The sequence below is a fragment of the Mandrillus leucophaeus genome, unplaced genomic scaffold (assembly GCF_000951045.1).
Source record: "Mandrillus leucophaeus isolate KB7577 unplaced genomic scaffold, Mleu.le_1.0 Scaffold1524, whole genome shotgun sequence".
NCBI classification, from domain to species: Eukaryota; Metazoa; Chordata; class Mammalia; order Primates; family Cercopithecidae; genus Mandrillus; species Mandrillus leucophaeus.
Genome location: NW_012101504.1, coordinates 387,669 through 402,541, shown reverse-complemented (window position 1 = coordinate 402,541; position 14,873 = coordinate 387,669). Strand labels below are relative to the sequence as shown.

The window sequence follows — 14,873 nt, the reverse complement described above, 5'->3', positions numbered from 1 at the left end:
TGTTGCTAGAGGATTCTAGAAGCACAGGCTTTGGCAGGTTTTCAAAGCAGAATTTACAGCTTTAATAAAACTGATAAAGTCATCCTAACCTTTATGTGGTGAAATATGATTTGATATTCATGGAAGATAAAGTAGACATAGTGAGTTTCCCCAGGGCTCCTGCTGGAGACTAAAATGGCATTGTCTGAAACGAACTCAAGTAATCATCTTTGGAGTTAGATGCGGGTGAATCTGAAGAGATGAGGACCAGGCTAAGGGTTCAAGCATAAGTGAACAAGTATGAAATAGAATTTAAGTCAGATGGTGTTCAGTGTTTTTTAGGTATCATGGTGCATCCAAAAATCCAGAGGAAAGCAGGAGCAGGCTCAGAGGGGCCTTAGCTGGCTCACTTTCAGAATCACAGGCTCATTGGAGTCCCATGATGTCTGACCCCCATTCTTATAGGGCCATAGTTTCGTTTAGTTAAAACAAGATATAAAACCACGTGCAGTTTCATCTTCCTTATTTATCTCTCCGAGATCCAGCAAGAAGATAATTTGCACATAATGACAGATAGGCTCAGGTATCTAGCCCCAAATCGGGTGTCTGGTTGTGATCCATCATCATGACATTTCAGTTTTAACAAATATGGCTGCTCACAGAGGACACAAGACATCAGTGAAATTGGAGGGAGCAAATTTTTTGGAGCCATCCATCAATAAGAAAAAGGATGGAGGGTTTATATGGAATACTACCTTCATCAGTTAGCAGTGGCATGAGTTTTACCTCAAACCCTATTAAGATCCTTTTTTTAAAAAAAAAAAATTAAGCTATTTATTTAATACATCATAGTTGTCATAAAGTTCATACATTTTGCTTTTTGATACCCTAATGTATTTCCATGAATCTTTAAGTCTATAATTTTATAGATATAGTTTTCCATCCAAGAAGCCAGATGTAGATAATTTTTTTTGTATGTAACTAATTAAAGGCTTTACAAGAGGTTAGGCTGTAAACAGCTACAATTTTGCCAAAACACCATCCAAAGACACTTAATTAGGAAAGAGTTTTTTTTCTACATTATTGCTTAGTCTTATAAAATGGTAAATTTCAACCAAATTGATACCTTTGTACTCTTATTTGTTTCCTATACTCTTAAATCATACTACTTGGCAAGCAATATAAGTATTGACATAATTTTTAAATTCAATTAATTGTAAACAAATTCTGATTTGTTAATAAGTGTACATATTTCCCTTTAACCACCTACTATACTACCTCAGAATTAATCCTCCTAAAAAAAGAACCCTCCGACATGGAAAAAATAATGCAGAGCTTCATTTCTTCTTCAAAGATTTTCATATATTATAGGAACACAAATCCATAAAAAAAGGATTACAATTTGACATTTCATCTTGCCTTACTAATTATGAGATAATAGAGATGTGACAAAAACAAATGTTCTTTAATGTTTTTCTGCCTAACATAGTATTATACTAAGAAATACTGCAATTTTGTTGGTGAGCTATTTTCCAGCTTCTCCAAGTATAGGATACAACTATGGTTCTATCAGTGAGGAGAAATGAATAATCAATCTTATGTAACTCAAAAGAATGATGGGAGGCACAAAAAGATAAACTGACTTTGGCTTTTAGGAACCTGATGTTGACCCTGAAATGCCAGATTCAATAGCACAACAAGAAAACAAAAGATTATAGCAGCAAGATACCACTTTGCCACACATTATTAAGAATTCTGAAATAGGCAATAGCTCAATCACTCAATCTGTTGTATCTTCTATTTGTTTTTCTTGCTTTTTGGTTGCAGGCAATTCAAGGCGTGCTTATTGCATAGGACCAGCTATTCTTACTGCGCTCTCCGTCTGCGTTGCAGTCATAGCTACCCAACTTCACTTTACGACAATCCATAATTTCGCATTTTGATGAAACTTCTTCTCTCCTTCAAATACAATGCATTGTTTTCGTTGTTGTTGATGTTGTTGTTGTTGTTGAGACAGAGTCTTGCTCTGTTGCCCAGGCTGGAGTACAGTGGTGCAACCTCTGGTCATTGCGACCTCTGCTTCCCAGATTCAAGTGATTCTCATGCCTCAGACTCCCAAATAGCTGGGATTACAGGCATTCACCACTACACCTGCCTAACTTTTGTATTTTGGTAGAGACGGGTTTCGTCATGTTGGCCAGGCTGGACTTGAACTCCTAGGCTCAAGTGATCCACCAGCCTTGGCCTCCCAAAGTGCTGGGATTATAGGCATGAGCCACCATGCAGAGAGCCACATTCAAATGCAATGTACACATTTAATAATGTACTATTTGCTTCTACTCAACTAAGTTCTAGAAGGGAATTTTTAACATCTATGGAAATTGTGACCTCCTGCTTGATGCCAGGCATGTCTACATGGAATTGTTCCCAGCATTTTTTTCTTTGGTCTACATGTGTTTCCCTGTTACACAGCCCTCTTGGGCTAAGAACATATTAAAATCAGAAGTTTCTTTTATTTTCTTCAATAGTTTCAGAGTTTCATCTCCTTGTGGAAAATAGCTGCTACAGAATGATAGACACAGGCTTACTCTGGATTTTGTGGACCCTGAGATATCTTTGAACACCCTCCATTTTCACATGAGTTCCCAATCTTGATTTCTTCACTGTCTTCTTTCTTATCTTATTCATTCCCTTATGACAGTTTATCAAGTGCTTGTTTTAGGCCGGCAGATGCTTTTTAGTTTCGAGTTTGTCACTGGTTTATCTGGACTTGGCCTTTTTTTTGATTCTGCTGGATTAGAGGCTTGAATGATGAGCTCCTGAAATTTGGGTTTTGATTCAAATAGTTCTTTCTTCTCTGTAGTCTTGACTTCAGGTTTGACTGGCTCAGGTGACTTCTCACTATTCTGTTTACCTGTAGTACAGCCTGCAACGCATAAGGAATCAGAAAAATCAGTTGTGCTTCTCTTACAGTGAGACCAACCCTCTAATGCATTGCAAAGACTGGAACATCTGAGTGGGATGAACAAGCGTCATTGGAATTGGCCCCTAGATTGAAGCACTGACTGCAGCCTGGTTATTGCTAAGCAATGACATTTTCTTTTCCCACCATTACAGGCAAGGTCCAAACACCAGGAACCACAAGACACTGTGCTTACCACTCGCTGTAGCAAGCACAAGTCTGATGGCTGAGGCTACTGCTGACTTCTGGAGATGGCTCCCAATTCTTTTACATTGTACTTTTTCCTTTTAGAATGAATATCCAAAAATCATACATTTTTGTTACTTGGGAGCTACATGGAGACTCTTAAATCAGTTGCAATCTAAGTTTGTGGCTCTTTTACCAAGATTGCTAAATCCTCCTTGAAAGATAAATAAGAGAAAGGGAACTTAATTTTGATTGGTTGATTATGAAGCCAAACGGAGTCTCATTTTTGTGTGTGTGATTCTTTGGATTTTTATAAGGGGTTGGATTATCATTGAATCAAATTTGGAGAGACATCATGCAAGGAGCATTAGTTGTGATGTACCCCAGTTTTATTTTCAGACAGTCAAGATGGAAACATTACAAAAGTTTACTCTCTAAGAGAAAGTGAAGGGACTTAAGAATTAGGCCATCTGTAAAATGTTTTTAAATAAATACACACTTATTAAGAATTAAGCCTTTATGGTTCAAAGTTAGAAAATAGATGCATCAACAACATAAGAGAGAAGAAAGTGATTGGCGAAAGAACTTAAAATAGGCTATTTACTCTAGCTGGCACCATGATTGCCAAGTTAGTTGAGCCTGTGGATATGTAATTACTTGGGTCTCTAATGCTCAACATCCAAATCTAGGTTCAATCACCCAAGTCTTTAGCTTGAGTTGCTCAGATAATCCATGACCCCCCTAGGATACTCTCCATAGAGTTAGAGGAGACAGAGTCCATTTGGAATCCAGTACTAGTGGGAGTTGTCCCCCTAGGTTAAAGACCTACTGAGATGCGTTCTAGTTACAGTACTCATTAGTGTGCGTAGGAGACTAGTGTGCCACAGCGTGTTGGGGATGCTCACTACGCTTCTTCAGGACCCTGCACACTGATTGATTAGTTGTTCTCCCCATAGCTCTGGGAAGAAATTAAATGCAGTCTCTCATTTTGCTAAAGTTAAAAAAGAGACAGAGACAGTAAGAGACTTACTTCATGCCATACATGAAGGCCACATTAACATGAGCCCTATGACTTTTTCCGACTTTAGACAAATGTTTTAAAAAAAACACCTAAAAATACTTGTTCTGTTCTAATAGAGACTTAATTAGAACCAACTTGAATTAGAAGGGAAGGACACTAGGATCTCCTGGGACTCTGAGAGCAGGGACTCCTCATAGTCTGCAGAGGGCAATCAGGAACTAGAGTGCCGTGGAGATGCAGGAAGTCCCTTCAGTGAATCTGTTTCACTCTTCTTTTCTTACTGCAGATCACTTTTCTGTATTTCCCAGTTCAAATTGTAGTTTCGAACACATTAATGAAGGCCTAAGAATAAAATGCAAGGAATGGGTTGGAGAAAGCCCGTATAAAATCCAAAAAGGTAAGGGAGGGTTCTGGAGGTGAGTGGACAGAGAAACCATGATAGAAGAGGTTGATGTAAATTCATAATGGAAACCTAAAAGTAAACAGCAACAATTACAAAAGCCAGGAATGACTAAAGGAAGGTGATGGCTTGGCTATATTTCAGCACCAACATGCATATGAATCTATTTTATTTTTACTGCTTAATGCATTGGGGTGTGTCCACTCTTGCTGGAAAAGTTTGAGAGGGACATTGTGTCTTCATGAAATAATAAGACTTTATGGTAAGGAAGAAGAATGATTGATCTTTGGAGGACTGCTGTTCATAATTCTGTAATGGAAGGATTAGCAAGGAAGTAGGGTAGTGTTTGCATAAGAAGGTGAATGAACAAAAGAGACATCTATTGATGACTGAACTTTCTTTCCCATCAATCTCTTTCTTTTTTCCTTTATTTGACTGAATTTTATTATTAGAAGTGAGAAAATGACGGAATTTTATTTCTACAATTTATCATTAATAATGATAACCCTAAATAGTTTGGAAATTTTCAACTTTAAAAGAATTTCCTGTGTTCAACACAAGAACCTTTCCATTTGGCCACATTATTTTTTAATTTCAATGGATTCTTTCATCCAGAGACATTGTTGAGTAGTACATGTTGTATTATATGATACTGTGTGCTAGAGAGCACAAGGTTAGGCGCTGCTCAGAGTCCACACTGTTCTCTAAGCATTTCATCCATATTAACTCACACATCCATATGTGCCTCCAGTGACACAGACCCTGTTATTTTCTTATTTTTCTGGTGAGGAAAGTGAGGCACAGAAAATTAAACAACTAGCCCTGGATCACACAGGGAGGAAGTAGAATATGATCTCAGCATGCAGGCTCCACAGCTTTTCCCTTAACTCAGCTATCTTCTCAAAAGGCTACAAATAAAAGTGTCTATGACAAACGCAACTTATGATGTACACAGAAAGGAGTTTTCCAGAAGCAGAGAAGGTGTGACTGATTCCCAGCTGTTTGATCTGTCTGTCAAAAAAGGTTCAATGATGGAGGACTGTGAATGTTGAACTTAACTGTTAGACAACGGGGACCCATTAGAGAATTAGAGATTTTGTAGAAGGACAATTAGCATGGTGATGCTTTAGATGGGAAGCTCATTTGGCAACTCCTGTGAAGAATGGTTTGGTGCAGGAGAATAAAGTGATGAGAATTAGGGTCTTCGGATCAGGGTAGGAGGCCAGCTAGGAGCAGTCTTGCAATTGGCCTAGGTGGGATGTGATTTGTGTTTGATATGATTTTGGGAGACCTGGAGAAGACCTAAAAAGACATACCTTAATAGCTTCCTCTTTTCTCAGCTTTCCTTCTTTACAACAAGCACACTTACTTTTTTCTGGTTCCTTTCCCTGTGAGAGTTTTGCAACGCAACAAAACAGTCATGTTTTTGCCTTTGATATTTGAGTGCTAATCAGGATACATTCTGCTGGTTGTGATTTGAAAGGTAGCTATTTGGAACAAATGAAAGCATGATCCTCGGTCTATGTTCTTGTTTAGAGTGGACCTTCTGCAGCAGTTTCAATGGCTTTGGTGAGGTCTGATATGTTCTAGATGCTTTAACATAAGCAAAGCCTTTTGAAGGCCTTGCCTGATGCTGATTAGTCTCCAGAAAATGACAAACTGTGACACCAGCTCCCAAGGAATTACATACCAGGGGAAGATGTATTTTCAGCTCTTTCCATTTCTGCCCTTTATTTGAGAGCATGTCCTTCTTGAGGAAAGCCTTAATGCTTTTATATCCCTCAGTGCTTTACATTTAGTGCTTTACATTTGTATTGTTTGGCATTTTGCTAGTAATTCTAACTAGGGCCTGTTATAATATGTGACTGTTTATTTTCTTTCATGGACCTTAGGCCACCTCTTTTAAAAATGACTTGTCCTGAAAGTATTACGGTAAGTGAAATAAGCCAGACACAGAAGTGCAAACATTGCATAAATCCACTTATATGAAGTACCTAGAATTCTGAATTCTGTCAAATTCATAGAAACAGAAAGTAGAATGGTGGCTGCCAGCGCCTGGGAGGAGAGAGGAAAGGAGAGTTAGTGTTTAAGGGGTACAGAGTTTCAGATTGGAATAATGAAAGAATTCTGGAGATGGATTCTTGCGATAGTTGCACAAAAATGTGAATCTATTTAATGCTACCAAACTGTACTCTTAAAAATGGTTAAAGTGACACATACTATCTTATGTATATTTTATCACAATAAAAAATTGAGTGGTCCTAACTTATCCTACTTTCCCCTTGCAGGGATGATTCGTTGGTGGCTTAGTTTCAGGGCTCTCACATTAATGATTCTACATTGCTTAAAATTCCTTTTATGTTTTTTTCAGTGGGCAAGCTACAAACATTTATTAAACATGAGCCAGACCCTATCACTCCCATCCAGGTAAATTATTGATCCTCTTTGCCCAGAGCTGCATTTTACAAGCCATATTGTTACAGTCTTGCCAATGCACCACAATGTAGCAGTCCCTCATTGTAAGGTGAATTTCACCCAGAGTTCTTTGTCTTATGACCAAGAGAATTAAGGAGCTTGTACACAAAGGGTAAGGTTGGAGCGAAAGTTTAATAAGTGAAAGAAGAAAGCTCTCTACTCTGGAGAGGGGACCTGGAAGAGGGTTGTCATTGCCATTTTTACAGTTGAATGCAAGGCTTTTATAAAAAACTAATGAGGGCTGGGCATCTCATTTGCATAAGGTACAAACTGTGTAGCTCTACTCTGTCCTCCTAGTGCACATGCAGACCCATAGCTTGAGTTGCTCCATTATTCCCTTGTTCCCCTTACTGCGCATGTGTTAAGGGATGGAATTTTCCATTGTGGACATGTCTGAGCAAGTTACCCATGTAGACTTTCTTATCTGTGCAGCTGTGGGCATGTGTTAGGCAAACCCACCTATGAAAGTTCCCTTATCTGTGCATAAAGCTTGATTTTTCAGGCTGTTTTTTTGTTTGAAAAAATTCAACCAAAGACCCCCCGCAACTGCCTGCCTGACTGGTTTCTTCATATCTTCTTTCTCAATATTCTCCTAAAGACCAAATCTACAAGGCATTAAAGATGTCATCAAAGAAGGAGAAAATAGTTGCAGGACTCAGTGTAGAGGACTACGTGCTCACAAACAAGATGTTCCCGATAAGTCCTGCTCTTGCAAACAAAGCAGGACTTTTCTTCTCTGCAAACAGGCAGAACAAAAGTCAGCCGCAAACAGCAGACTCTGGGAACTGGTTAATGTTTAAGCATCTTGAGAAATCAGAAAGTTAGGGAAAGGTCAGAAAAACAACGCATGACATAAAAACAACTTGTGTCATAAAAACAACTCGTGTCTTGTGACGTAGTAAAATTCCATAAGTGTATATAAAATAAAGCAGAGCGTGCTGCTTGGGGCGGCCGCCATGTTTGTCTTGTCCTGTGTTGTCTTGTGTGTTCATTCCTTTGTTTAGGAAACATGCGGACCCCAACAACTCAGAGCTTGAGAAATTGAGAAGTTATATATATTACTCTACCATTGGACTTTTCAGAGACTTTACTGTACTAACGTGCATAAAACATTCTCAAGAAGGGAGCATAGTATGCCCATTTCCCCAAAATTTCTCACCACACAACTGTTAAATAACAAATAATGTCTTGAAACTAGAATTTATTGGAAAATAGTTTAGGGAATAGCGGCCAACAGAATAAAGTCCACTATTCAGTATGACTCCCAACATCTCTTGTGATGACTCCAATTAAACTTTCAGCCATGTATTACATTTTCCTGCACTTGAATAGTATACAACCAAACTTCTTGATATTTCCTGAGGGAAATTTGCACTCTTGGCATTTCATGTGTTTGTTTAGGCTTGGTCTGATGTGCTCTCCCCTCATTTTGTCCTCCTGAAACACTTCACCTTGTTCACTTCAAAGTTTTACCTGTTCTTTTAAGTGTAAATGAATTACTCTTCTTTTGTGATCACCATAGCAAACATCTTTTTTGTTGTTGTTGTTTTTAGCATTAATGCATAAATTAGCTAATTACATGAGCAATGATGGCATCCTACCACCTATTCTTGTTAACTGTTCACAAGTCTCTCTTACCTACTAAATATTAAGTTTCAGGAATGTGAAGTAAGGCATTATGTCTTATTTCTCTTTGCATTTTCCAGCCTGTTGTCATTCACATTAAATAGGTGCTCATGTGCATATATTTATAAAGTTGAATTTAATAACTAAGCAGCACCCAAGATGTACAGAGCGCTGAGCCAGGTTTAAATGATTGCATTAAAAATATTAGTCACAGCTTCCATTCTAAGAGACAGAAAACCAACATATGCAGATCTGAAGTAATTTTCAAAAAATTATAAAGTAAAATAGCTGGTACAAATGGTGGAATAAAAATAGAATACATGAATACTGAGGCAATGAACAATTAAAGAATAATCTAAGTTGGTTAGGTTTAGGGATATTGTTCTAGGTGAGTTTTTCTTTTTTTCTTTTTTTTTGATGGAGTCTTGCTGTTGTCAGCCTGGGCTGGAGTGCTGGTGTGCAATGGTATGATCTTGACTTACTGCAACCTCTGCCTCCCAGGTTCCAGCAATTCTCCTGCGTCAGCCCCTCGAGTAGCTGAGATTACAGGCACCCACCACCATGCTCAGCTAATTTTTGCATTTTTAGTAGAGACGGGGTTTCACCACGTTGGCCAGGCTGGTCTCAAACTCCTGACCTCAGGTGATCCACCTGCCTTGGCCTCCCAAAGTGCTGGGATTACAGGCATGAGCCACTGCGCCCGTCCTTGAAGTGAGTTTTAAAGGAAGTAGAGAGCCTGGTTTAGTAAAAAGGAACAGAAATGCTGTGTTTTCCTTTGCTATCATTTTGCTTTATATCCTCGTCATCTTTTTCATCATCACTTACCATTCCTATCACCATTTACTATCCAAGATCTGTACATGAACTGTGCTATATGTTAAACTTTACTCATCTACCTCATGTTATTGGGGCTTCCAGGGTTCAGTAAGATGATGTCTGTAGAAATACAGTAATCCAGCATCTCTTACTTGCTGTGATTTTCTTCGTCGATCCTGGAGATGGTAAAATAACACAGGGAAAATAATGGAGGTTTTTATACTCTAGTAAGTCTTAGCACATCAGCCACATAGTTGTGCTCTAAACTATTGTTCAGCAATCATTAGGCTGAACAACAGTTCAATCATTATTGTTGAACAATCATTATTGAACAATCATTATTGTTCAGCAAGAATCATTAGCTTGACCTGAAGCTTAATTCCATGTTGACACCATATTCTGACGAAAAGATTTACAGGCTTTTTTTTTTTTTTTCTACTTTAGTATTATTTGCTTAAATAATTTAGATTTTTAAGACTCCAGCAAAGTTTTCACAAGTCTTGTTTTCTTTTTTTTTTTTTTTTTGAGACGGAGTCTCGCTCTGTCGCCCAGGCTGGAGTGCAGTGGCTGGATCTCAGCTCACTGCAAGCTCCTCCTCCCGGGTTCATGCCATTCTCCTGCCTCAGCCTCCCGAGTAGCTGGGACTACAGGCACCCGCCACCTCGCCCGGCTAATTTTTTTGTATTTTTTAGTAGAGACGGGGTTTCACCATGTTAGCCAGCATGGTCTTCTCGGCCTCCCAAAATGCTGGGATTACAGGCTTGAGCCACGGCGCCCGGCCCACAAGTCTTGCTTTATGGAAGTTTATGAAAGTGGTTACTACCTAAATGACTGCTGGCCCTCCCGAATTACTTGTCAATTACTTGGCTTTTGCAGGTATGATGGACATTCCTGCCATTGCTGGCAATGGGAAGGGTAGGTCTTGATGTTCAGTGTGTCACATGCTATGTCACTCATAGGGGCAGCTACAGTGATGAAGCTTCAATAGGAAAAATTGTTGGAAAAAATTAAGGTGTCCAGTTGGCTGAATGACATCACAGAAATAATGGGAACAGTTGGGCTAGATAAAAGGGATGCCTAGAGACATGATTGGATGTAAAGGACTGGCTACATTATTCTGCAAACTTCCCACAGCCAACTTTCCCAAGCTGGGCTTGTGGCTTATTTACTAGGTGAAACACCAGGTGTATTTGCTCCTGTGAGTATTCAATATAAGAGAGAAGTTCAGCTTTCCTTAACAAGTGCAAGCCACCGACATTTTTTTTTTCCATTGGAATACTTCTTTTGAATGAGATATTGAGCTATTGTGTTTAACCAAATATTGCATAGGAAGATGGCTTGTAAGCAGGAGAGTAATTCCCAACAGCAGTGAATAATATTTTATGCATTATGACATACTTCTAACACTCCATTATATATGTGAATGCTCTTCACATGTATAATGTGAATTTAATTATTTGAGAAAATTTCGTCTATTGGAATTTAGAACTTGCTTGTGTTTGGTTTATAAAGCAGATTTTTCTATTATTATTTGATACAGATGTGGGAGACGGAAGAAACTTTGGGCAGTGGTGGTGTGTGTTGTAATCAGAGTGGAGGCAAGGATGTGATATTGTTTTTCAATTGCTAGAGTTTCTACTACCACAGAGCAAATTCCAAAACCTTCATTTCAGAGCGCTTTTGGAGTACATGAGTATGCAAATGATGGGAGAGATTTTTTAAAAAGGGAATTGCAAGGGAGCAGCTACAAGCAAAGTATATATAATTGAGTGAATCTGGCACTTTTGTTTTTCTTGCCCATATAAATAAGACTAGAAGTAACTTTAGCTTCAGAAACTTACATTTCAGCTTATTTTATATAGTTACAAACTGAGATAATATCTTGAGACACTATTTGTTGAGCCCTTCTTTTCTCCAATTTATTTTCCCCCAGGCTATCAGACGCTTCCCTACTACTCCAAAAAGAAGTGGGAATGTCATAAAGGGAGCTAAAAGAAAAGGATGGATACAGTAGCTTGTGCCTGTAATCCTAGCACTTTGGGAGGCTGAGGTAGGAGGATTGCCTGAAACCAGGAGTTGGAGACTCAGTTTGGGCAGCATAGAGAGACTTTGTTCCTACAAAAAGTAAAAAAAAAAAAAAAAAAAAAAAAAAAGCCAGGCATGGTGGTGTGTGCCTATAGTCCCAGGTACTCAGGGGGCTGAGGTGAGAGGATTGCTGGAGCACAGGAGGTTGAGGCTACAGTGAGCTATGAACATGCCACTGCACTGCAGCCTGGGCAACAGAGTGAGACTCTGTCTCTTAAAAAAAAATAACTAAAAGAAGAAAGAGTCTGTGTTTCATTTTCTTGATTTTCAAAGCAGAGTTTTGAGATTGAAAAGAGAAGGATTGAAAAATGTAGGGAGCAAACAAAATTTACACCATAGAAGTAGCCGAAGGAGACTAGACAAACTTATGCTAGAGCAGTGTTGCCTCTACCCTGACCCCTGGCTGAGAGACAGAAGAATGCACAAGGTCAGTTTCACAAGACTTCACATATAAAGGGTTGGCCAAAACTGGAAATCCAGCCAATGTTCTGAAGAGCTCTGACTGCCACTGAGAGAGTACTGTATGCTGCCTGGGTGAAGAAGCTGTGACAATGGTCTATCTTGTCCCCAAGAGTCCTTTTATGAGCAGCTGTATGCACATGGCTCACTTGTCATTTTGTGGAATGACGTCAGGCTGTAGTTAAACTTACCAACATGGATACCATCCTGTTCCCCTTTTAATGGCCTACTACAAACTCCAATGTTGAGTAATTTTCCTTAGGTAATGAAGTCAGTAATTCTTTCACGAGGATTTACCCCCAGTGTACAGATAGGATTCAAATCCAGACAGTCTAGCCCAGGCATGGAGCTTCTACCCTCTAAGAAGTATAGAGAGATCTAAGAAAGTGAACCATGGGAACTGTCGTCAGTAGATGCTGAAAGCTGTGACAGTCTTTGCTCTGAACTGAACAGCCGGCTGCTTAGAAAGGATACTTTCTATTAGTCATGATCTTGTGAAAAATGAAAAATCTTTATTTTAGTTATGTTTGAAATGACTGCCTTTATAGATGTTGGTGATAATCTGCTCATGCTTTATTCATAGTCTATCTTAAGAAATTATTGTCAATCTTCTATTTTTTGCCCTTCTCTGAGGCTTGGGTTTTCCACCTGTAAAATTAGAGTGAAACACCCACCCTACAGGGTTACAAAGACTAAATTGGATAACACGTCAAATGTGAAGGCACTTAACAGAGTACCTGGGATGCACAAGACCTAGAAAATTTTAGTTATCTTCTCAGAAAAAAAAGTTTCTAAGGCTATTTAACATGTATTAATCACAATAAAAGGTTAGATATCAGAATAAAATATATAGCATGTCTAGTTAATGGTCACACATCTTTATTTACCTTGGAAATCTACCCAGAAGCACTTTGTCTAACATCCCGATTCCATTGAGGTCCTCAGAAGGGGTTTCAGTTATTTCACAGATGGGAATGAAATAAGAGGTAGGGCAAAGCTCATCTACATGATCCTTTATGGACCTCACTCTAGGCCATCTAGAATATAAGTATGCCATCCAACCCTCACCACAGCCTTGAATCTCTGGCTCAAAAACTGCCAGAGCCATCCGTCAATCTGCAACCCAATGTGTGTTTTTGAGGAGACTTTATGAGTTAGAGATCCATTCCCAAGCCCACATATTTGATTTCTCTAAAATTGATGTGCCTTTATACAATCTTTCTTCTTAAATGTCCACTTCTTATCATTAGGGAATTTTATCTTCACTTATATCTTTCTTTGGTTGCAAAATTGAAGAGATTAATCAGGGAGAAACTATTATTTGATGTTATATAGAGAATTAAGCAGAGTTCTTGCTTTTTCAGAAGGTAGCATAGAAATCACATGAGGATTTTAGTGCTACACATCAGGGCATTTCAGGAGTAAAGAAGAAGACCATTGTGTGTGCTTTTATTTTATTTTTTTTCTGCTTAATTGGGATAATTATTTTTCATCACCTGATGTTTAATTCAATGTTTCTAAAATTCAAAGCCCCTATTAATCTCATTTAACACAATAGCCACCTTTATTAGAAAACATTTCTTACTTAGTCTTGATAATTTATTTTTTGCAATTGTCATATTATGGATAATGTAGTAGGAATAATTTTGTCTTAAAGACCAGACCTTGAATCTCATCATTTTTGTTGTTACTGGTAATGATAATAAACTGCTGTTAAATTCCAATATTCTAAAAGATCTCTGAAATGACTGAGCATCTGTTAGTTTGACTGATTTTTCCCTAGGGCATCAATTTGAGTGCAAGATTTTTGTAAGCTAAATTGTGTTTGGTGTCTTTGTTTTGTGCTGCTATAACAGAATACCTGAGACTGGGAAACTTATAAAGAAGATAAATTTATTTCCTCACAATTTCTGGAGGCTAGGAGGTCCAAAATTACAGGGTCAGCATCTTGCGAGGACCTTCCTGCTGCTTAATAACATGGTGGAAGGCATAACGTGGGACTAGGGGAGATGGAAGGAGAGAGAGAGAGAGCAAGCAGAGGAGGAGGTTGAACTCACCCTTTTATAACAAACCCGCTCCCTCCATAACAGCCCTAATCCATTCATGAGGGCAGAACCCTCATAACCTAATCATCTCTTAAAAATCCCACCCCAAACATTGCTGTGTTGGGGATCAAATTTCCAACATGTGAATTTTGGGAGATATATTAAACCATAGCACTTCGATATCTGTGTTTGTTGAGGAAGGAGTATTTAAATTCTGATGCATTTTTTTTTTTTTTTTTTTTAATGTGAAGAAATTCCTAGAAATTACAGTCTCTCTCCCACCTTGGGTATGCCCTGCTTCAGGCCCCTACAAGGGTGCTGGTGAGGGAAACCAGAATCTTCTTTAGTTTATTTGAATGGAAAGAGACAAATCTTCTGAGGGAAGACAAAGGCCTGTCATTAATAATATTTTCCTAGTCTTTTGCTTCCAGCCTTTCCAAAAATAAGGAATTCAAGCTGTTAAAAATGTATCAAAGCATAGTGTCAACCCAAGGTAAAGAAGAGCGTGTCTGGTCTCTGTGCTGCCAATAGTTAATCACAAATTTCCTTATCATGAACGTACTAATGTAGGAAATCAGAACTTGGTCTGTTCAAATCTTTCAAAGCACGTAAGAACTATTTCACGTCTTTGAATAAAAACCCAGTTTCCCTTGATAAGATCGTAGAGACAAATGTGAAATAGAGCTATCTTTTAAATAAAAGTATAAATGTTGTAAAAACTTCAGTTACATCACTGATGTGTTTCTGAACTTTTCTATCAGTAGTATCATTAGAATTAATTGTGTATATACTGCTGTACTGCTATCCTCACCTGCCCAT

The 14,873-nt window shown here is 38.5% G+C and overlaps 1 pseudogene; it reads right to left on the bottom strand.

Annotated features, from left to right (window-relative positions):
* Nucleotides 1-1,759: 1,759 nt before the first annotated feature.
* On the bottom strand, nucleotides 1,760-6,292 carry LOC105535981 (annotated as a pseudogene).
* Nucleotides 6,293-14,873: the final 8,581 nt, after the last annotated feature.